Here is a 26,351-nt window from a genome sequence, read left to right on the forward strand (position 1 = left end):
TGGGCACCTGGTACATAGGTTTTCAAAATGGAATGAAGGGAACCTGTCACTTCAAGAAAAGAAATTACTGACAGCATTTGTCTTCAGTGACAATCATTTTTTATCATATTCTTCATAGTTAATTTGTATTTCCAAATACTCTTTGTTTATTGTCTTTTTCTAAAAGTAGAAATTTAGAAAGCTTATGTTCGCCATTTGTTACTTTGACAGCTTTTCAATACTTACAATTCTCTGATGAGACTGATGGTGATATTAACATTTATGACTTTTTAATATATATTTCATAATAATATGTGTCAACCTTGGTAAGATATGCATAATTCAATGAACCTATATTTTACAAATAACTAAAGGCATGATGTTAGAAAGCCATGCATGAGTAAAAATTCAATTCAATGTGCAAGATAGAACGATTGATTTTAATGTAGCAAAGTACAAAAAATAATTTAATAGGTTGTCAGATACCACTTTACAAATAAACTTGTAGAAACCACTACTCGTTGAGTTTTGGCACAGTATCAAAGAATATCCACAATCATCTGAAAAGGATAAGGGTGCACTATTCAGATTTATCTTCAAGAGAAAACCTTCCATGAGGGTATAAAAGGGAGGATCTTCAGATGCTGTACCACCAACAGCCACTGTGCCAAGCAGGCCTTGCTCTGTGCCAGCTGCTACATATCAATGATTGAGCAGTGTGGGCGCTGGAGCTGGGCCATTTCTATCTAAGGTGAAACTCCACCACTGGCAGTCTTTACTCCAGCACTCCTCATTAGTTTTGCCAAGATTCTTTAAAAGCTACAGTGGTAGCTGAGACCTTCCTCCAAGACCCTTCTTCCTTCCCTTTCTCCTTTCTCCTTTCTTACGCATCACACTGGTACCACAGTCTGAAACGTTCTCTGACTAACCTTGCTCTCTTCCCTCTTCATCGTAAAAGACATCTCCTCCTATAAATACCTTGCACTTTTATGTTTGCATCTACTTCCTAAGGGCCATTTTCTCGCACACAATTCAAATGTGTTTCCATTTTCAATTAAATATGTATGTAAGGTGGATTTTCTTCATGTATGGCAACTGAAAGTACATATCCTAATAGAATAAATGTACACAGAAATGAAAATTCTGCTGTATTCTGTTAAGCCAGATATTGAAAGATTTGCAAAAACACAAGATAATGCCACTCTTCTCACTGTTTCATGAAAATATAGCTAAGAGATAATTTTCATAAAAATATTTATAGTAACATAAAATGAGTCTATTGCTGTTTTTAAATTAATTAACTTATATTTTTAAATGTTTTGATCTAGTGTGTATTCGTTTTTTATTGCTGCTGTAACAAATTACCACAAAATTGGCTTAAAGCAACATAAACATATTATCTTATAATTCTGGTGTCAGAAGTCTGAAATGGGTCTTGGTGGATTAAAATTGAGGTGTCCACATGGCTGTTCCTTCTAGAGACTCTAGGAGAGAATTCACTCCTCCGTTATTTCTAGCTCCTAGAGGCTGAGCATATCGCTTGGTCCTTGGCCCCCTTCCAGCAATTGCAACACTCCTACCTCTTCCTCAGTTATCAAATCTTCTTCCCCAGCTCATACTCAGGCTTTCCTGCCTCCCTATTCCATCTTTTAATGACCTTGTGATTACATTAAACCTACCTAGGTAATGCAAGATAATCTCCCTATCTCAAGATCCCTAGAAGTAGTCCCTTTTGCCATGTAATGAAACATTCACGAGTCCCAGAAATAAGGGCATACGTCTCTTAGTGGGATACAGCACAATTCTTCCTAACACGTAGTATAAGAATGAAAGGGTTTAAGGAGCTTAGCAGTTATGATTTGGGTTGAAAGACCCTGTTACTTATGGAGTAAAGTTGGAGAAGAGAAGTGTTATCATCATGATTGTTTTTAGGGCTAAACACATGTTTGGTGAACAGTTGTAAATGCTCAGGCAAAGGAATAACATGAAATTATCATTCTTTTAGAACTGGAAGGCAGGCTTTTTACTCTATCCATTGCATTTTTAAAAAGTATTTGTCATACCAATCATTTATCTTCTGAAAAGCCATGTCCCACTAATTCGCTGTTTCACTTAGGAAAATATCCATTTTTTCCCTTTAGGATTAAAGTAAAAATTCTCTAATTTCAAATATGTGGAAACTGAAAAATTCATTTCTTTAGTCTAACCCATAGTCTCTCCTACAAAAATAATTTAAATAGATTTTTCTCACTTACAATTCTTGAAGAAAAAAATAATTGCCCTGAGGATTAAGGGAGACAAAAATGACACAGGCGTTCGTATACATCCGTAGGGTGAAGACAAGGAAGCATCACCATCTGCCAATAGCCATTTATCTTGAGCTGAAGTGAGTCTGTTGTTTATTTCTCCAAGTGCATTTCAAACCATGAATCATTTTCAGTTTGACCTGAAAGTCACTAAAAATATTACTGTATGCATCTACACAGTGTGTTGGATATAACATTGTCCTATGAAGAAGTTTTACTTGAGGATAAAAAATTGTATAGCACTGTAGCCTTCTGCAAATCACTCAACTTCTTTAAGTTTCAGTTTCCCCATGTATGATCATAATTTCTTCTCTCTGTTCTTTCAGGATTGTTTGAATAGCCAGTATCATCACTTATGCTGAAGTGTTTTTTATGATTTTTTTTTAACCATTGGAGATATTGCCATTAATCAGGAAGTGTCTATATATTAACTTTTCCTGAATCTCTATGAATATTATTGCACTAATTTCTCAAAGGCTAATTATGTTATTTACTACCAAAAAAGTAATGGATTAATTATTTCACTAGGCACTGAATTAGAATTGTAAATGAATCATATTATAAATTAGATTGTAGTCATATTCCACAGATTTTCAATTACTTGAAAAGAGAAAACTATTTTCTGATTTAAAAAATATTTTTATACAATTGTTTTCAGGTGTTTTTCCAAAGGGTAAAGTAAAATTTCAGTTAACTGTGTTGAAATGTTGTGTTATTTCACATAGCATATGTGATTTATTTAACTTAAAAGTAACTCATGTAAAGATTTTAGTTAAATACTTTAATTACAAAAATAAATCTAATTTATAGCTTTAATATTGTAAATATTCAGGTTAGCATAATGGAATTATCTTTTATACTGATGAACTAACCTTAGAGCATATTTTCATTAAGTATGCATTTAAGAAACAAACAAATCACCCCGAAAGTAGATTAGTTAAAAAAACAAAGATATCTTTTTAAGGTAAAGTCATCTATCTTGTGTACAGTACTCAATTGGAAATAAAGCTATAATCTATATGAACCTCAGTTATTAGACTCTTTGCATGCGAGTAATTTCAAGTACTATATATTCACTCTAAATGTGTATTTAGAGAGAAAAAATAAATTTACTTATGATTAATACCTGACCTGATATACATTCATATTTGCAAATAGATGTATGATTTGCTTGTGATTATGTGGTGGAATATTTCAAGATGTAATTTCTCCAAATATTTTCTAATTGATAACATTCCAGGCTTATACATTTGTATCTTTATTTTTAAGATCAGAAGAAACTTAGTTAACTTTTAATTGTTGAAAACAATACATGCCTATAAGCATATGCATATTTTCTTATATTTAATCACAAAATTCAAACTATATTAATTCCAATTTCTGTACTCAGCCAAGTGATCATGATCTAGCTGATACAACTACTGTCCTTTCCATACCAATCATTACTCACAGGGTAGCCAAGATGAGAGAGTCTGTTTGTGAGATGGCCACAAGTATTCACTAAATTGTCTTACCCAGTTATAGTTCAGGTAGAAGTAAGAGAATTCAGAGTCAGACATTTTTTTGAGTTGATTTTTTTAAATTATTGTGGTAACATATACATAACATAAGTTTGCCATTTTAATAATTTTTGAGTGTAGAATTCATTTCACTGGCATTAATTGCAATCACATTGTTATGCAACTGTCACCACTATCCATGCCCAGAACTTTTTCATCATCCCGGACTCAAATTCTGTACCCATTAAACATAAGGCCCCATGACCCCTCCTCCCCCCAGTTCCTGGTAACCACTATTTTATTTTCCATCTCTGTGACTAGAGATAATTTTTGAAAAAAATATCTCCAATTAAAAATGCTGAATTCCTGAGGGTGGTGGGAAGCATAGAATAGCCATCAAATATATTGATTACCAGTCCAGTGCTTTCTAGTGTTTATGACAAAATACCCTCAGTATCACATTGCAGATGGTCTAGAAAGATAAATACATAACACAGATTAGTTTCAGGGGCCAGAGTGGTGTTTTAAGAGTAAGCTGTTTGGATGGACTGAGCTAGTAACAACCATGCTGGGCAGAAATCTAAGATGACTCTTAAGATTTCCCATACTCTTCCGCTTCTGCATAATTCTTAGTACTGTAAATAATATGGTTTTACTCCGATGGTTATGGTGTGTTGTGTGACACAATTCAACTTAAAATAGAGATATTATCCAGGTGGGCCTGACAGAATTACATAATCCCTCTAAAAGCAGAGTTTTCTCTGGCTGGCAACAGATGAATAAGTTGGAGATTCAAAGTACGTGAAGAATTCCATGTGCCATTGCTGGCTCAAAGTCGGAGGGGCCATGAGTCAAAAAAATGTGGGTGTCCTCTATGAGCTAAGAATGGCTTCCCACTGATGGCAAAGAAACAGGGACCTCGGCCTTTCAATTGCAAGGAAGGATTTCATTAAAAGAGTATGATTGAAAGTGAATTTTATGCCAGAGTGTTCAAACAAGAACTCAGCTTGTTCAACACCTTGATTTTGGCTCTGAAATAACCTGAGTAGAGAACCCAGTGATATTAAGTTAGATTTAAGACCTATAGAACTTTGAGCTAATAAGTGGGTATAGTTTTTTATTTGTTATAATTTGTTATACAGCAATAAGAAACAAATATAATAGCATAGCTTGAAACAGTGTCAAAAGTGGTGAGATACCATTAAGAGTCCCAGGAAGGGGTCAAAACTCTGATGTAGGTGATTTACCAAGAAAAAGAAGGGGTCACACCCCATGTAATATTGCTTCTTTCACTGTGAGGCAAATGGGTTGACAGTTGGCAGTGACAATTGCCATTCAGTGGTGGCTTCTGGATCAGAACATATAGTCTTTTACTGGGTGCCATGTTCACTGCAATGTTCACTGATCTAATTGTCAATGGTCATGATCTCATCAGTGTAGTTTTGATAAGCAACTTGATTCCAGTTGATTTCATCACAGGATGAGCCCTTACCCAGAGGATGTACTTTTATATATATGATTCAGATTGTCCAACCAGTAGCCTCAATGTTTTTTCATAGTTTGTGACCTCAAACAGTGTCTTTAATTTGCCAATTTATAGTCCTTCAAGTGGCAGACCAGTTAGTTAGGCCATTGTTAATAGTTCAAGAATCAGTAAAAATATAACAGAATTTATCAATGGTAGCATTGGCAAGAGCTGTGAGAATGGCCTTCACTTCTGACTAATGACCAGAACAGCCAGATCTGATTTTAGTTTTACATATTTGACACTGAGGTTGAACAATAGTAGAATCATAGTAGCCATTCTCAAGTTTTAACTTAGCTAAACAGGCAGTGAATCGGGTCCATGCATATAGGAAAAGCCTGTCAATCAAGGCCCACTTAGAGTAACTTTGCTTTAGGCAGTGGAATGACATAAGGTGTCCTTCAAGGGAGAGCTGCCACTCGATTATGTAAAATTAAGATGGCAATAGGATCAGGTCAGGTGAACTTCTGAATTTTCATTTGACAAGTGAAGTTTATTGGGCCCTTCCCATCTTGTCTTTAGTCAGGGTTGACCCATCTCAAAATAGCAATATCAGGTGAGAGAGACGTAAGGTCTTCATGGGTCAAATGTTCAGTTTCAATGACACCAGTAACAGGTCAACAGGTTCCTTACAAGAGGCATTTGCCTGGTAGTCGTGTGAGGGAAGCAGTGTGTATAAAACCCAACACCTGCCTCTGGGAGGAGGTGGTTTACTTTTGCCACAGGCTCCAGTCTGCGGTGTAGATCAAGGACGGCACTTAGATTATGGGGCCCCAAAGGTAAAAAGGGAGCCACAACTTGAAGTTTAGCTTCCAACACAGCTTGTTGAGTCAGGCCCCAAACAAACAAACAAGCAAAATGCAAATTTCCAGGGGGTCAGTATAAAGGGCTGAGTAAAAATGCTTAAGTGAAGCACATACTGTTTCCAGTACTCAAAATAATTTTATATAATGCTTCTCCTCCTTTTTGGTAGCAAACGGCTAATGACAGAACAGAGGAATTGTGACATTTTCTTAAAAACTGTATTTGGTGAGCAAGATTCTGATTTTGTCAGGGTTTCCTAGGCACTTGTTGGAGATGTAATAATACTTCATTCCAAACTGAGACTGGAACTTCTGATTTGGCAAACTGGAACCTGATCTATGCTTTAAAAGCTTTAGACTCATGGGATACAGGTTTTGTGACATGTTTTGAACCCCAGTAGTGGCAAAAGGCAGGGAAGATTGAGTATCCCTAAGGGAACATTGCAGATGTACATCAGAGGCCTTTTCAAATGAATGTGAATTAGCCTTGCTCCTTAAGTATCATACGTAGAAAAAAAGGTGTTAATGGCTACAACAGCCTATCATGTGTCATCAATTGAAATAATGGTTATGGTTGCAGTCACACTCTCTAGAGCAGCTGGGGCTACACGAGCCAACACTGGATTCATTTGATATTCCGCTCTGTCTCCAGCCTTTCCGCGGGCCCCATGATCAGTTGTACTGAAATCGTGCGTCTTCTCCTACACTTGCTCCCTTTAATTCCTTACTCGGGACTGTGGTTTTCCTTTGATCTCCTGGGATTCTATCTTGTTTCCGTTGGACCTCATGGAAGGGACAGGAATCACCTCTCCCTAGGGACGCAGCGGGACCAGCAGTCCCTGAATGGGAGACTCTCCTTTGATATTTTATGAGCACTTAAAGTAGAAGTGTGTTAAAAAACAGAACAACATCAATTATCCATTTTCACATCAACAGTACATTGATTTGGCACCAACAAAGTCATGTTTGATTTATTAACCTTACAGAATTGATTGTATGCATGGGTGTCCAGTGTGCGTGCACATGCATGTATGTTCACGCATGCATTGTTTTCTTCTACAGGCCCACCGACAACAACAACAACAACAACAACAAAAGTCTACCTCTCCTCCTAAGAGGAATGTAGAGCAACAGGGAAGGCAGGGGAAGTCTAACCTGTGAGGAATGACCAGATACTTTTTATATGTTTTGGGTTCTTGCTTCAGAAACAGTGCGATCTCCTCAGCTGTGTACCAGATGGTTTCTGCCAGCACTCAGAAACTGGGGGCTCATTTGGTCCCATCCCTGTTGCCCCTGCTTTCAGCTACTTCTTCACGTAGCTCCCCATTATGCACAGATGTATTGCCTGTCAGCTGGGAGGTGGGGATTGCTGTCCCATTGTTAAAACTTTTCCTCATCTTCTCATCCAGAGGAGAGTGAACAAAATTCAAAGCACTAGTTTAATTGCTTGTTTTAACTCCAACTCCTACTGCTTAGATACTAAATCTTCATTCACAGCTAGGACAGTGAGGGGGGAGTCCTTACTTCAGTTGAAACCCGTGGGATGAGAAAGATGGTTTGGTGTCTACTCTCCTGGTAAACTTCAGGAGGAAAGCCATGTTGTAGCAGACATTTACTCAGATTTGAGACAGTTTCAGATATCTAGAGCAATTTTTACTGCCTCTGGGAATATTTCAAAACCCACAGGTTTTGCTGATGGACAAGATGTAAAATATAAGAGCAAGTGCAAAGTGAAAACTGACTCCCATCTTTTTGTCTGTTCTACTTTATGAATGGAGTTGATCTTTAAAGTTTGGAAAATATAAGATTTTATTTGCAGGAAGTTGATAAAGAATTGATGTTTTAATAGACCTGGCTGATGAACTGAGAATGGCTCAAGGAAACTGAGGAAAACGTGTGATCACAAAGATTAGCCATGTAACTGAAATGAACAAAGAGGGAAGTGAGAATATGAAGCTATATAGGAATAGTGAAAAAGTAATAGAGACCTTGGTTTGTATATTCTGATAGAATTAAAGAATGTAGGTGATGGCATACCAGAAGGAATTACTTGGAAATATGGGAGGTATTTATCAGGGTAAAATTATTAAAATTGTCACTACAGAGTGGTTTCAGTAATGAAAATCACTAGGTTATCAAGTCAATTAATCAAGTGTATTAATTTTGTTGTTGTTGCACAACACATTACCACAAATTTAATGACTTAAAACAACTCACATTTATTAACTGAGTGCCCATAGGTCAGGAGTCCAGGCATGCTCTAAATGAATTTTCTTCTCAGGGTCTTACAAGGCTGTCATCAAGTTGGAGGCTAGTCTATGATCTCACCTGGAGGGTTAACTGGAGAATAATCCACTTCCAAGTTTAGATTGTTTTGCAGAATCCATTTCCTTGTGGTGGCAAGTCTAAGAGCTCTGTATTCTTACTGGTTGTAGGCTGAAGACTCTCTTCATGTCACAGAGTCCCTGCCATGTCGTCCTCTGCAAAAGCAGTTCACAACATGGCTGTTTGTTTTTACAAGGCTAGGAGAATCTCTCATACCAGTTCTTCTTAGGAATTAAAAAAGTCCTGTGGAAAAGATTTTAAAATATTTTATATAAGTAAATAATTGCTTTAGAGGAGCATGGTATAATATAACCAAGTGGTTTTACTTTTAACATCTATCTAAATTACATAGGGAATTACATTTAGTGTCTAGGATGCATATTCAAGTAATTCATGAAAACAAATAAGGTCATTTAAGCTTTATGGATGTCCACCTTTCATAATTACAACAAACACTGATATAGTTTCCTTGTTACTAATTACCATTGTTTTATATACATTACATATAACTCAATTAATTTTTTTTTTTTAGCTGAGCCATCCTGCCACCTGTTGGCAGCTCATCGGCAGCTCAGCTTGGGTCAATTAATTTTTAAGACAAACTTATGAGTTAAGTTCTGTTATTATGTCCATTTTATTTCTATAGAAATTGAGGTTAAGTACTATAGCTGAGCCTTGAACAACTTGGATTTGAACTGGGCAGATCCATCTACTTGTGGATTTTCTTCAATAAATACTTATACTCTTTCATCTGTGGTTCGGAATCTGTGGATGAGGGGAGCTGACTGTATGCATGGATCTACATCATTTTATATAAGTGACTTGAGCATCAGCAGATTTTGGTATTCATCTGGGATTCTAGAACAAATCCCTGGCAGATTCCAAAGGAGAGCTGACTTTTTTGAGGAGTGAAAAGTTACACATAGATTTTTTACTACATGGAAGCTGGCACCTATAACTCCCCCATTGTTCAAGGGTCAAGTGTATACTTATACAACTAATAAATGACAAAGTGAATATTTGAACCTAGATGGTCTGACTTTAAGGTCTGTAATCTTAATACAGTTCAGAGCAGCATCACCTGAAAATATCAATGGCTACTATTTATTTTCATTTATTATCAGCAGCTAGCATTTAGTGTTACCAACAGCTGGTAGGCCATCAATTAGTGGCCACATTTATATTTAGTTTAACTCTATTATTCCCTTTACACACACACCCACTCACACACACACATACACACACACACACACATTTTTGTCATCCTTATATAATGTACTTGAAATCAAGAAAGGCCAGAATTAAAATTTTTGTTTTATTAGGTGATTCTGCATATGATATCTTATTTCACATTAAGTTAGAATGTGATGCCTAAACACCTACACCTTTCAGAGACTGAATGACTCTAATCTTTATTATAGAAGTTGGATTTAAGTGAAGAAGGGTATTTCAGTTAGTGCCTCAAGATTTTTTCTGAAATTGACCAACTAAGCAAAATGAAACATTGACGTACAATAATACAATGTTTAAAAATCATGGAAGATTGATTAGTTAGCATTCAAAATTGTTACTATATATCATTTTAAAGATAAATATTAATAGGAATTCATTTAGAAAACTGTTGAGAAATTCATCTACAAACAACCACAGGATATTCTTTGGAGGATATATAAAGTAAAAATGGTATTGTATTAATTTTCAGAAAATTGAAAGCCATTGAGCACATAGATATACTCAAAAAATATTGTAAAGCAAGAAAAAGTGTGTGCATATAAATATATGCATATATATGTATATTAAATGAAAGATATGCAGACATGTAACAAACCAAAATCTCCCATGTATTCTATTAAATTAAAATTGTTTCTCCCATAAAATAATCAAGAATTTATGATAACCCCAAATTCTTTATACACTGAAAATTGCAGTATTTTCTTCATGTATGTATATTCAACAACTGTCTAAAATTCAGTGGATTTGTGTGATCCAAGAAAGAACTGAAGCTAATAAAACTAGAAACTCATTTTTAAAAGGTGATGGCCATAGAAATTGAAGTGCAGTGTTTCAAATTGACAGGTTAGTGTAAATTTATGCTACGAGCTCTAGATACAGAGCTCTAGATACAGACCTGTCACAGATAAAACTGGGGAGAGAGAGGAGAGAGAGAGCGAGAGAGCAAGAGAGAGAATGAATGACTAACTGGCATTAGCCTCATCCAAAAAAAAAAATTGTAAAAAAAAAAAATTCTGTTCAATTAAATTAAGGATGCTTACCTTGTTCTTCTTAAATTATTAAAGAAAAGGCAATCACTATTTTATTATAAATTCCTTTATTGTCTAATTAACAACCTCATACAATTATTTACTTGATACCCCTTATATTAGTTTGAATATAAATTAATTTTATGTGGTGTGAGATGTGAGTTTTAGGGAGAGAAATGTCTCCATGCATGTATTGTTTGAATCTGAAAATATATTTAGTCCAGAAAATGTTTGACTATTAATTTAAAAAAAAATTTTTCACCTCTGCAATCAAGGCTAACATGAAGAAAAATTTTTTTCTTCATGGAATAATTTCAAATTTCTAAATTTTGAAATTTAGTAAATTTAAAATTTCTGAAAAATAAGACATCAATTACCTGCATTTATACTTAAAGAACAAAAAATAAACAGACTTTAGCACTTTATATTGAATGACAAAACTGTAACATGAACTAAGTAAAGTTTCAAATTATAAAAATCAACATTTTAAGAAGTGTTGTTTAGGCTAATTTACTGTTTAGTAAAATATTCAGAACACATTCTATGTATTTGATTTTAATTAGTATGAAATAGCATGTTTTAATTTTTTGTTGCCATTGTTGCAAATTACCACACAGTGGGTTAAAACGACACAAATTTATTATATTATAGTTCTGGAGGTCAGAAGTTCAAAATGGGTTTGCTCAAGGTGTCAGCAGGACCATGCTCCTTCCAGAGATGATAGAATACAATTTATTTCCTTGCCTTTTCCAGCTTCTAGAGCTTTATTCCCTTGTGTTCTTTGCCTCGTGCCTCTTCCCTTCATCTTCAAAGCTAGTAGCATAGCATCTTCACATTTTCCTCTGCTTCTGTCTTCACATTGGCTTTTATCTATAAGGATACTTGTGATTACATCTGGACCACCTAGATCATCCAGGATAATTGCCCATCTCAAGATTATTAACATTTTCAAAGTCCCTTTTGTCATTTAAGGAAACATATTCATGGGTTCTGGACATTAGTATGTGGACATATTGGGGGCCATTATTTAGCCTACCATACAGTGTGAAGCATAATTTAGAAAAATATGTCCAACCTAACTAGTTTCTGACTTACTTGATCTAAGTACCTCTAAGGACAATTAACAAAGTACTTAGAAAAACCAAAGGTCATTTTAATGTAAATAATAACAGCTATTATTTACCCTGAAAGGTTTTTCTTCAGTTTAAATGAGATTTTTTTCACTTCTCTAAATATATAAAATAGTTTGCCCACAAAACATTTCAATAAACCCAAATTACCAAAGTAATAAATAGTATGTGAAAAATAATAAGAATGAAATATATTTATTTTATAATTTGATGGCCTTTATATTAAACAAAAAGATGACCATGAGAAAAAATAGTGATAGTCATTTTTAGTGTATAGCCTTTACATTTTACTGTTAGAAAGTCATTATCAAACATTTATACAATTTGCAACTAAAGTAATTATAGAAATCCTATTTAATAACATGCCAGTATTGTACATTTTCATACATGATGGGAATATAAGTGTAAGTATTAGAAATTTTAAATGACAAAATAAAATACAAGCTTCAGAAGTAATAGAAATACATATCCTCCAAAAAGAAGTGGATAATTATTTAATAACTTAATGGCTGAGACTATTGACTGTGTCTGCGTAAACAAATTTAATTCCTTCATCAAAAAGTCTCTTCCAAGTGATTGATAAGTCTGCATTCTAACATTTAAATTGGTGATGTATTAATGTAATAAAAAATTATAATACAAAAACCAATCTTATTTGAAAAAAATGTATATTCTAAGTTATATTAGTGTAATTGGAAGGTAAAAATCTAAAGTTCAAAGTCAAGACAGGGAAGAAAAGACATTTATAATATTTCTATCATACATTATATCTTCAACCAATTCATAATACATTTAGTTTTTTGCACAGAGTATTTTTGTGAATCATATTATTCAAAAAAATCCGTTTTACAACTGACGAAATTAATTACCATTATTTTTATATTGACTCAGCATATTCTCTATATCTTATAGAACCACATAGTCTCAATATAACAATAAATTTTCTCCCTGAGAACATAAATCTCTAACTTGATGGCATTTTGATTTGATCAAAGGGAGAGAGTCAGTGTTTAAAAAATTGAGGAAGTGATTTTAAATTATCAAATTAACTTAGATTTCTCCGTAAAAATCGATTTTCTTAAAAATTTCAGGGCCACCTTTTCTGGCTAGTTACACTTTCTGGATCCCAAAGTTGAAAAATCTCCATGGAATACAAATGAAGAGTAAACAGTTGTTCAATAATACCTAAGATTGAGGAAAAGCAAATATACTCTTTTAAAAGTATAATATTCTATCATACTACCAATTCAATTTCAATAATATGACTTTAACAACACAAGGCTTTGCAGTTTTTCTGGTCCTAATAAAATAGATGCTAACATATATGCAATTTATTTCAATAAGGACACCATGTGTCATTCAACCCTGTTCAAATTTAAATTGATAATAATGTCTTTTGATATATCATCTCTGTACACATTGGTTCAATCAACATCCCAGTACAGTACTCATTTAAAGATAAATAGAAAAATAGCATACAAGTCATGGATCAAATGAAACTCTAAAAGGCCCTATTTGTGCCTTTAGTAATAAAAGATTAGGAGAGACAAAAAGAAGCTCTAGTTTATGTCACCATCAGGGAAAATAGTCTGTAATTTCTTCAACAAATATGTGTTGAGGTCTATTCTCATTTAAGGAACTGCATGCCCAGATCACAAGAGAAAAAAATGCAAAACCTACCGGTATGTTTATGGAAATAAATTATTTAAAGTAAGAGATAGTATTTCTTAATGACTGTGTTATATGCTAATAGATAACATTTTAATGTGTATTATGTGCATACAGATGTGTGTTTATAGGTGGGACTGTATATATGTGTATGTGGGTGTTAGGGGTTTAGGGAAGTAAGTGGGGGTGTCATGTATTACATGTGTATATAAGTGGGTATGTATATGAGGAATGGATTTGTGTCAGTGGTACTCAACCACGGGAGATTTGACCCAAAGGGGACATTTGACAATATCTGATTTTATTTTGGGTTGTCACAACTGTAGGGGAGATACACTACTGATATCTAGCCAGTTGAAGCTAAATAGTGACCTACTAGATATTGTTTAAACACCTACAATGCATAATGCAACCACGCATGACAAAGAAATACCTGGCACAGAACAGAATACCAATTGTACTGAGCCTGAGAAACACTGGTTTGTGTGCGTGTTTGGGGGTGGTGGTGGTGACTTTTACAATGATGTTATAAACCTTGTACAGAGTAAGGAATCAGTAACGTTTCCTGTGGTTTCATGCTTCATGCCATAAACAAAACCAGAGGCAATCTCCACCTGTCCCTTTGCATCATTGGTATCCAACACTCCTGAGAACTTCTGGCTAGTATTTCCTGACAAATCATTTACTAAGAAACATTTAGCATCTACTTCCTGTGTGTGTATGAGACTTATAATTTTTTCCCCAAACCATAAAAAAAACAAAACAAAAAAACATATCTTAACAAAAATTTCCTTTTATAGACTTTCAGAGAAGCAACTTTTAAAACTACTGAAGTAAAACCATCACATTTTTTAAGCTACTGAAATAAATCCATTACAATTTGCTAACAAAAGAATAACAAATGCCTATGTAAGATTAAGAGTATCTATGGAAATAGTTGATTTATTATTACTCATATTTCTTTAATAGTACATTGGTAATTGAATCCATTTTATGTTTGACATACCTGTCTATTGGATGTAGCATATTAAATAGAGCAAAATGTAAAAGTATCTTTTATTTATACCTTTCCTCATCTATAGCCCATGAAAGTCTTTTAGTATTAAAAGCCCTGTCATTTGCTAATTCCATCTGCTTATTTCCAGGCAAGTTCTCCTTTCAGCAACATCATAAGCTATGCACTAGGTAGAAGAATTAATGGCACTCCTTTCATTATAATTTCTCTTTTCTCACTTTCCAGCCTTTTCAGGCTCATCCTGCTAGAAGAAAAGGCTGAAAATGATATTTCCAATTTATTACTGCATTTGTCTGGGGGCGCTTTTCTGATTGAAATGACACTAAATCCACTGGGAGGTAGAAACTGTGGATTTGATGAGGAAGCAACCCACACAGCTGTGATCAAACCTTTGACTCTGTTACTACAGCTGTCAAAATAAACTGATATGAAATATGAAAAAAAAGAGTTCTTATTTTTAGCTGCCAGATACACTGCTGCAACTCTCTCAAAATATTTTCCCTTCATTATATAAATGATGCATACTTTTTCTGTCTTAAAGTTGTAAAATACATAACATATAGAGATTGTTTGTGTACATGTCAAACACAAGTTTGTTTATTAGCCCAAGGACATGCACGCTACAATCTCATAGATAAGGTTATTTCTGGCAACCTGCACACAGTTTATTTTGAAAGCATATATTTATAGTAGCTATGTGCTGTCAATTTTTTTTCCTGAAATAGTAATGCAGAATGCTACAGTTGATATTTAGCTATTATTACTATGCATTATTCCCATATATAAAATATACTTTTATCCATGCAGAAGAAGACTGACTGCATGCCTTTTGGGTTCAGAGGAAAGATACACCCATTTATTTTATTTGCATTTTCTCTCACATGGGATCCAAGTGGAAATATTACCATTAGGATAGTTTTGCATTCATTTTCTAAGAAAGTTACTAGTCTACGAGCCAGCAGATATAATCACATCATATGATAAACTGAGTTTGTATAGTTGTTTTTTAGTCTGGCTAAAATGCTACATTTTTTTCCCCTCTCTTTCAAAAATTCTGCAAATGTCTTAAAAATATATCAGAGAGAATGGACAATAAGACTAAACTTCTTCTTGTGGGCTCATTTTTAATACATTAATATCTGTCTAGTTTTTCATTTTGATAAGCAAGGCAACCCAAACAGACAATACCAAAATCATTTATCTCTTGAGGTTACAGCCAGTGCAGTGCTGCTTTTTTGATGAGTAAACATATTCACTGCAGAGAAAGACACATTGACATTTTATTTCAGATGAAACAGGATTAGACAAAATAGTTATAAACTGTCAATCACACATCATTGGAAATAAAACTGTTCTTTTTTCTACTGAAATTTCTTGATTCGAGATAGTTTCATAATCATGACATTTGGTATCCAAATAGATAGCAATCGCCCCATTGAGTGGGAATAGTATTCTAAAATATGCAAACGGGGGTTGAAGAATGTCAGGTGACATGACAAAAATGGCTTATTTATTCCAATTAGCACAGGAAAAATTAAAGAATCCTTGGCTGCCTATCATATGTTAAAACTGTGTTTTAATCAGTCGTAATAGAGTTATTAATGGATGATAAAGAAGCCAGTAATCCATGCTCCAAATAAAGAAGTTTGACTCACCTGTTCTTTTAGTTTTCCTATTTTTTTCATTGTTACCCAGGTTCTTGAACCAAATTTTGCCATGAAAGGATAATTACAGCCACAGTTGCCCAAAATGAACCAAATACAGAGTGACATCACACTAGACATTATGGCAAACTGTGCATGTTACCAGGAATCTTTTTCAATTAAGCGATTTAATTTTAAAAGGAGACCACAAATAGGAAATGCTGATATTTCCTTCTCTATTAATAATGCATCTGGATTAATATTGGAAGAAAAATATTATTAAAACAGTTTAATTGCATTTAAGATATATTTAAATATTTAATGAGAACAACATAAAGAAAATCATGAGGGTACAAAATGGTGAGGCTCGTTTTCATATAATTTGGGGACATAGACCAAATTTAAAATTATTTAACTATGATACATAATCACTACTATACAATTATTGGTAGTAACTTCAAAAAAAAGGTATACATTATGCAAAGGCATTAATTATTGAATAAAATTGTGTTTTAAAGTTTTCTTAAAAATTGCAATTTGTTAGTGGAAATAGTCATAATTAATGGTTTGGCTGTGCATTGATTTTAGATTTAAAAATGTATCTAGAATATGTATTCTCTCACAGATAGACTGAAAGGATCCCTGGACTAATTAAGACTTCAGCATTTTATGTACTTGATGTGAAGTGAGCTTGTGATGTCACTTCGTTTATATTTTCATTTATTCATCTCTTAAAAATGGGAAGTAATAGTAATCTGGCTTAATTGTTGTAATAACAAAATGAGACAATTTACATTAAAATATTAGTCAAGACTAAAAAATTTCAAAAATTTAACAAGCATTTATTAAATGCAAGTTATGTACCAGAAACTGTGTAACATGATGGGAGATACAGAGTTAAATTTAAAATAGTTCTCTCTGTCAAGTAACCTTACATAGGATGGGGAGAGAATGAGAGCAGTTATACCTTTAATATAATTTGTTAAATACTAAACAAAAAGCAGTTGAAATAATGAATAATTCATCACTCAAATGACTCTTCAACCTGGAGAACTTCTTTCAGTAATTTTTCTAGTGAAAATCTGATAGCAGTAAATTCTCTTCACCTTCTTTTACTTGAAAATATTTTTATATCATAGTCATTCTTAAATATTTTTTTCTGAATAAAAATACTGGGATGACACAGTGTTTTTTTCTTTTTTCTGTTTTTTTCCCTTTCAGCCCTCTCTCCTTTCTTATTTTAACAGGCCATCAGATTGGTAGGACTGACCCCGCCAGCAGTGTCAGTAGTAGCTCAAATCTGAGTTCTGTTCGGGGACCCATGGTTAACTGCTTGAGGCCAAGCACTCATTGTTCAGGGGTCACTCAGGTTTTTTGGCTTTGGACAGAATTTACATATCGACTTTGAATCCTTTTCTATGGCTCTGTCCTTTCAAGAACTCCCTAGTCATCCAATTTGTAGTGCTTTGGGTTGACCAGAACCTTTTTCCTTGTTCTTCATGGCAGAAACATTGTGGGGTTTCTACTGAAATTTTAATCATGTTGCATGGTGCAGGCTATAGACAGCAGCCAGCCCTTAAGTTAATGGCTGTGAGAATAGGAAATTAACTTAATACTGTTCCAGTATTCCAAATGTTTAATAGCTCTAGGATCTGCCTAGATATTTGGTTGCTTCCTAGGCATATCCAGTAATTGTTTGTTTGTTTGTTCTTTGCATTTTGCTCATAGTTTATAGTTTTTATTGGCTGAACAGTTTGCCACATAGTATCTGACTCAGACAACATGGAATTGGAAGTCATGCAGCACCAAAATTACAAATATTACTTTTCCTTTCTGGAAAAGATAAAATAAAATCCAAAACATTACTCTGAAAACATAATATGATTTTTTTCCCCCCAGCACTCACGGGATTCTCTCTCTCTCAAGCACAGGTTATGAAAATCAGATATATCAGTAGAGTAATTTTTACTTACTGCCTTCCAGAAATTCACCAAAGGAGAAACTTATAAAACATATCCACCTCACTGTGAAATATGAATTAAGTGAAGAAGGTCCTAGGAGTTTGCATATATCCCTTTAAACTGGCTAGATGATGATGATGATGATGATGATGATGATGATGATGATTGATTATTCTTGCCTGAAGCAGCACTACATTCCAATCCAATGCTTTTTTGTTATTGTTGTTATTTCTGAATAAACTTCCTTATATACAGCCAGAACTGATATTCAAGTCATATACAAGAGTATATGATTGTCCTGGATATTAAAATGCTGAAGTACTTAAAAAACTCTTGATAAAATCTTTTTCCTGTGAATCGTGATAAATGACCCCATGGAATTTTCTTGAGCTTCATTTTAAAAATCACCTTCTTATTGTAGTTGAAAATACATAGGGAAAGGAGAACAAATCATGAATATAGAAATACACAAATGATCTTAAAGTAAACACATCCATGCAACTTCACTAGATCCAGGCATATAAGATGGGCCTTCCAGAAGCTTCCTCATGCAAACCCAGTAAATATTCCACAATCTTCTCCAGTGGTAACGACTGTCCTGATTTCCAGTGCCAGAATAGTTTTTCTTGTTTGGATGCTTTATATAAATGGAATCATAACACATGCATTAGTGTGTGTCTGGCTTTTTCACTCAACATCTTTATTTGTGAAATTAGTCCTTATTTTATTGCTATACTGTTTTGTGTTGTATGAACAAGTGCTCAAACTATTTATTCACTCTACTGTTGATTAATATTGTGTTGCTTCCATTTTTAAGTATAGCACTGTTATGGATATCTCGTATGTTACTTGGTACTAATACCAAATTCCTTTTAGAGTAAAAATGCAGGATCATAGACTGTGCATGTACTCAGATTTAGTGACAAATGATTTTAAAAAGTGATTTTTCTGTTTGACTTCTCACAAGCAGTATGTAACAGTTTCAGTTACTCCAAATCTTTGACAATATTTGGTATTGTTGGTTTTTAAATTTTAGTCATTTTTGCTGAAATGTAGTCACACCTTATTGAAATTTTAACCTGTATTTTTATGATGATATCTGTCTTCAGTTTTATGTGTTTATTGAGCATATGGGTAGCTTTTATGAAATACCTAATTAGATCGCCTGCTTATTCTTTACTGTGTTGTCTATCTTTTCTTTTATATATCTTATAGATATCAATTCACTGTCAATATATCACAAATATCTAATGCCACTGTTTGGCTTGCTTTTTACTCTTAAACATGTCTTTGGATAAATTCTCAGTTTCAGTAGAGTCTAATTTATAAACCATTTCTGTTATGGTTAGTTCTTTTAGTTACTTCTTTAAGAAATATTTACCTACCATAAATTATGAAGGTGCATGCCTATATCGTAGTCTAGAATCATTATTGCTTTCCTTTAATTTGGGGATATTCAACAAATGAAATTGATTTGCTTTACAATAAGGGTGAGGTTATTTCACAATATCCTACATCAGTAGTTTGATGATATCATCTGGGATTATGATTAGATTGCACAATTTTTAAAATATAATTTCTCTCAATTTTTAAAATTAAATTTTTACATTGATCTTATCATTTTTTAAATGTTCTATATCTTTTATGTTTGATCAAGAGAAACATCATCTGGGGGAATTTTAGTTCTGCCAGTTTTTACTTTATATACTTTAGTCACTATTAGGCCCACCTTTCTTTTTGGGGTGATGAAAATGTTTAAAAATTAGATTTTGTTGATGATGCACACTTCTGTAGCTAATAAACCTTGAATTGTATATTTTAAACAGGTGAATCTAATGGTATCTAAATTATATATCAATAAAACGATTAATTTGGCAAGAAGCCTAATGAGTAAGATTGCATTTCACCTTTTCTGCATTGAAGGTTTAGTATCAATCAGTTTTATGATAATCACCACTCTCCATCATAACTGTCAATGTCACTATCAAAGCCATCACCGCCACTATTCCTTGAGAACCTACTACTGGGAAATTGAGGATTTAGAGGGCCGTTTTAGATTCTTTATCTGTACCATATATTGTATTTTTTGCCATGCTGTTGATCTTTTATCCTACTCGTTATTTCCTATCTTTTCCTGAAAACCGTATTTTCATAGCAGTAAAGGACAGGGAGAGAAACTGAGGCAGTAAGTTGCTAGTTTCCATCCCCCTATGTTGGCTCATATGCTAAGACTCCCAGGCTATAAGCCTTCCATATAATGAGTATAACGTGACTTTATTAAGACATAGCTTACTTATACTGGTGGCTGTCGTACCACTAGGAGAAATGAAGAGCATTGCAGGGCCCGTATTGATAAAACATCCTTATGTGCTGTTTTGGTACTTTTCCCTCTAGTGACTTGCCTCTAGTGTTTCTCATTATAAATTGGTATAATTTTTATCCTGGTTGCCTCATTTTCATCTTTTATGTCTCAAGTCCAATATCACCCCCCTTAGAAAGCCCTTCCCTGAATTGTCTCTAATGTGCCCTTCACCAGTTTATTTTTTTCTCTCATCACCTTAGTTATTCCCTACATAAAACATACCACACTTGTAAATAAATAAATTAATAAATAAATAGCACTATTAATTTTTTTTACTAAATTAAGTGTAAATTTGTTCCAAGATTTTATATCTATATCTACATCTATATCAGTATCTATGTCTATATCTATCTCTCTCTCTCTATATATACACACACACACACACACACACACACACACATATATGCATATAAAATCAATCAGTCTTTTTACTTTAGAGAAAATTCACTTTTGTTATCCATAATGATTATCTCTCAAATTATATTTTGGCTGATATTAAAATTACTAGTTCAGATCTTTATTAATATTGAGATTATATCTTTTTAAAATTTTGACCTAACTTGTATTTTTAAGTGCTTTTTATAGTCTAAAAATATGTTAGGATTTTCATGTGTGTTTTGAACATGCTTTATTAAGAATTAACTGAGCAATTTATGTTATGTTTTTTACAATAATAGTGTTTCTCTGTTTTCGTTTCCCCCTTTCATTTACTAAATTCTGTCAAGTAGCACTAATTTTCTGATCCAGGGTATAAAGGCTTGCAAACTTCCGTTACTTACTATTTTTCCTACTTGTTCATATGCGTATCTGTGCTTATTATTTTGCAAGATTATTTAATGGCACTTCAGTAGCATACAGTTTAGGAAACTAAAGTTTGGATTATTTGAGTGAATTACTGAAACATACACAAGGAAAAAGCTAAAATCAGGCCTAGAAACTTGTTCACTCCATTGGTCATCGTCTCCATTCCTTATTGTTCTTTCAGTTGTTATAAAAGCACATGAAATTAGGTAATAAGCCTCAATTTAAAATAAATTAATATTGCTGAAGCAACAACTTAGAAAATGTTTAAAGTGATAATTGGAGAATAAAATATAAAAGTCAATACTTATTTGGCACCTTTTGCAAGACATTTTAAAATGAATAGTCTCACATAATTCCATGAGAAAAGAATAAAAATAATTATTACCTCCATTTTTAGAGATAATAAAATTAATGTTTAGAAGAGGTACATAAATTGTTAGCAAAATGTCAGTAAGTGATAATCTGAACTCATAATTTGTGACTCTGAACTCATGAGATTTTTTTTTCTTTATTTTTGTTCCTTTTGAAAATCACGATGCTTTTCCTTATAGATGAACGGAAGCTTACCAAATTTCCTCCCCTATTATTCCTATTTTCTCAGAGCAATCTTTTCTAAATCATGGTTTCTTTAGCTTAAATTAAGAATTTCTATCATCCACCCACTCAGACTAAAAGACCAGCAGACTTCAAGCTGTCCTCTTCCCGGCCGATCCTTTCCAAAAAATATTATCTCAAGAGACAGCAGATCTTTTTTTATGAAAAATGAAATGGATGTGTCATATGGCATGGGGCTGACAAGCAGAAAAAAATACAGAGATGTCCCTTCTCTCTTTCCCTGGTTAGTTATTATTATTATTGTTATTATTATTTCATTTTTTAAATTTCGTAGAGAGCAGGCTTTGTTTTAAGGTTTTAGGCAAGAGTATTAAAATATTTAAAAATTAAAAAACAATAATTTTTTTAACAGTAACACTGAAAACTGTTTGCCTTTTTATGTTCATTTTTACCTAGGACTTGATTACAGCATACTTTTGGGTTCATAGTTAAATGTTTGTTAGATATTTCCATGCAATCTTAACCTTTGATGCAATCTACTTCAAATACTAAATTGTCCTGGATCAATATTAGAAGAAAGGGTCTCTGTATTTATGGAAATAACTCAGCAACTGACAAAATCTCACCTTGATCAAACTTTAGTAAGTCTCCTCTGAATTATCTTTCCAATTAGGGCTTGACTTTAGGATTTCCTTGTCAGTCATTATATTGCCCAGTTTTATCAAGAATCCATTAAGTTGGTTCACCAAAATTCCCCACCCTCAATATTCCATCACTCTCAATATCTGACCAAATTCCTCACCCCCCAGTCTCCTCTAGGTGGTGTCTAACAACCCTGACCTGCCTTCAGCAACAGTCCAGTTAGGTCAATTGAAGGAAGAATTACCTTACCCTCTTAGCAATTTTCCTTCCACTTAGCAATTTCCTTCCACTAATCTCCTCACTCTGCTGTTTGGCTTTAAATCCCCATTTTCTTTGTTGTATTTGGAACTGTGCCCAGTTCTATACTGAGGTCTCTCTTTCCTTATTGCAATAGTCCTAAGTAAATTTTTTTTTTCTTTTACCATTTTAATTACTGTCCAGCTCTGGTTTTCTTTGACACTCCATCACAAGTCAGAATTTTCAGGAATGAGGGAAAAGTTTGAAAAGATACATTTTCAGCTTCAATAGCTTTATGGTGTATACACAGCAGCTTCCAAATCACAAGGCATGAAAACAACAAATAATTATTTCTTTGTCATGTAACACGGGGTTTGTGCACAACTGCAGATCTCCAGGGCTCAATTGCACAGGGCTTGGTTTGTCTCTCTCTCCCCAAACCCAGGGTGCAGAAGTAGGTGTAGAATTGGGTGGCAGTGGGGGGGGGAGCGTGGGGAGAGAAGAAATCATGATTCTGCTTAGTTAATCCTTTCAGAATACAGGATTGGGTTCTAGATTAAAAGACAAGACTTGGAATTAAAAAAAAAAAATGATTAAATAGGCAATGAGATAGTTTATTCCTTACAAGTGTGAGGTTACTTTTCAAAGGGGACGGGTAGGTGGAAACCCAGAGACATTGAGCCAGCTGTTTATATTCCAGCGGATTGTCAATGACTAGGGCAGAAAGGTTTCTTTACCTCTGTCAGAGGGAGAGAGGGGACAACTGTCCCACTACTGTGTAAACTGCTAGATTCATAATTTCAGGGTTCCACTCGTGTGGTCCAGGAAACCCATCTGTACATGCTAGCCATACTATCTATCTCTCACCACATTGCCCCACAAGGGAGAGGAATTGGGTTGTGGTGAACCATTGCATAAATAATCTATCTTTGTTCCCGAAAATCTGTGTTTACTTTCAGGAAACACATATATAACTTATTGGTAGCCACTGCTCTTACAATGAAGAGAATGAGCAAAGGAGTGGCTCAAATATATATACAGAGTCTCTCAGACCTTCTGCTCAGAACTCTCATGTTGACTTATGCTTATATTCTATTGGCCTACACAAGTCACATGTCCCAGCACAAAGTCCATGGGGCGAGAGAAGCAAGACCATAAGGAAGAAGTAAAATATTATAAGCAAATGTTACAATCCACCATAGTCTACTGGTCTCAAATACTTACTCTTCCTGCACATATAATATACTTACACCTCTTCAAAACATCCCTCCAAGTTCTTATGAAATCACAGCATCAGGCTTAAAATCAAGGTTTGACCAAAATCCAGTCTGGATCTAATTCATTTTTGGAACTGTTGTCTCCTGATTTGGAAAATCAAGAGCTAAAACAAAAACAGTTTATCTACTAGAGAGAGAGAGAAGGAAAGGGAAGGGAAGGGAAGAGAGAAGAAAAGAGGAGAGGAGAGTGGAGGAGAAGAGAGAAGAGAAGAGAGACTGGATGACTATAAGAAATTGGCACATTAAGAAAAGTGCATAATGGGGACCACATAGACACTGTTCTCTCTGTGAAAATTTTGAAATCCAACCAGGGGACAAATGTTGCAAGGCCATCCAATTCTTCAGTTAAAATAAAGGTTTTTTTGGGCCTTGGTCCTGCCCCCTGAGGTTGGGTATTCTGTCCTTTATTCCTCATAGTTTTTGGCTCCATACATGAAATTTTGTTTTCCATTTTCCTCCCAGACCATTTGAAAAGGGGGTTGGGGGATATGCCTTCATTGGCATATGTTCTGCTTCTTTTGCTTCATGCCAAAGATATTTGAAGTTTGTAAGGTCATTTTATATCTCGTTGAGTCAAGGTCTCTTAACCCAAACTAAAGGCATTTTTAATAAAAGAGCCTTTTAAAACACATTGGTGTTTATTTCATATAGCATTATATGCAAATAGCCATACCCATAATTTTTTGAATATCCCTCTCTCTCTCTCTCTCTCTCTCTCTCTCTCTCTCTCTATATATATATATATATATATATATATATATATATATATATATATATATAATCTTCCTCTCTCTCTTTTTCCCCCTCCCTCTCCACTTAATTAGAAATACTCTGAGTTTATCAGCCTTTCATGGGATGACACTTGACACTTAGTGATTCCTTTACCTGCACTATTTTATTTAACTGAAAAGATGTATTAAGATCACTTTATTCAAATCACGTTTATTTTTTAAAAAGAGCGAGTGTCATGTCCTTGACTTGGCCTTTGCATCTATGTTGGTCCTAACTTAGAATGTTGAAATATAATATTTTAGTAGACAGATATTGTAATAGCCTTTGTCCTTATACACAAATATGAGTATGCATGAAAAGTATGCAAATTGTTGAAAGATTCTTATTAGCATAGTATACTATATTAAGCTAGAAAGATAAATTCTTTTGTTCTTTCAGGCACAAGCTTGGTAAGCAAACATTTAATAACAGATTTGCATTTAATTTTAATCTACATGACTTTTAGACAAATATTTTTCCTGTTGTCCTTCCTTTTAATGTGGTAATGAAGCAAATATTTGTGTTACTTAATGACCATTTTAAGAAACCCTAAGGTAAATCAGCATAGAAGATCTTAACAGTTTTATTGTTCAGAATTTGGGAAAGATAAAATCAAATTTAGGTATTAAGAGAAAATAAAATATAACTCAGAAGTATCTAAAGGCAAAAATAACTATAGGTAACAATATATATCAACAGAATGTAAAAACCATAGTTATTAGAAACTGAACTGTTTTAAATGAAATGAATATTTAAAAAAATTTTAAGTATATTAAAAAGCATTGAGAGTTTACAATGATTTGGTGACAAGAGAAAGCTCTACTAATGTGAGCATAAAATAATTTAGTCATTTCACAGAAAAAAAAATACCACAAATACTAATCTTATTCCTTTAGTACACTATTCATGTAACAATAGCAAATTGTGAAAGATTTATTATTATACCTTTATATGTATGTATAGGCAGACTCAATCAGATACATAAGTATATGAATTGTAATAGTGTAAAGCTTTTAAATATAGCTTTAAATATAATTAACCTAGTATATTAAATTAAAAAAATATACATTTCATATTAAATTTTTCATCTGAATAAACTCTAATGATAGTTTTAATAAGCAGGCAGGAAATTGGTCAACTCTCTTATTTTAAATTCATATATTTCTGAAATTATTACCTAGTATAACTAACAATTTATATTAATTACCACATTTAACAAAAGTAATCAATGTTTCTTTTCTCCAGACACGACTGAAAACCAAAGGATAGAACCTTTAAAATGCCTTATTTTCTTCTATGTAAACACTTATTTTATATCACTACTAAAACTTGATCAAACAAAATAACAATTTTATCCAGACAAGAGGTGGTTGCTGCTATAGTAGACATATCTTTGTATAGCTATATGATACAGAACAATAGGAACAGCTCATGAGTAGGCAAAAAAAGAAACAATCTTTACTTTCTACTATAAAACAGATTCTGTTGAATTCTAGGCTGTGTTCTTATTACCTGAGCTTTATTATCTAAGGCACAGGCTTCAATATATTAGGTATTTTGTTACAAAAACTAATGATTGTTTTCTTGT

The sequence above is a fragment of the Hipposideros armiger genome, unplaced genomic scaffold, assembly GCF_001890085.2.
Source record: "Hipposideros armiger isolate ML-2016 unplaced genomic scaffold, ASM189008v1 scaffold_835, whole genome shotgun sequence".
Lineage (NCBI taxonomy): Eukaryota > Metazoa > Chordata > Mammalia > Chiroptera > Hipposideridae > Hipposideros > Hipposideros armiger.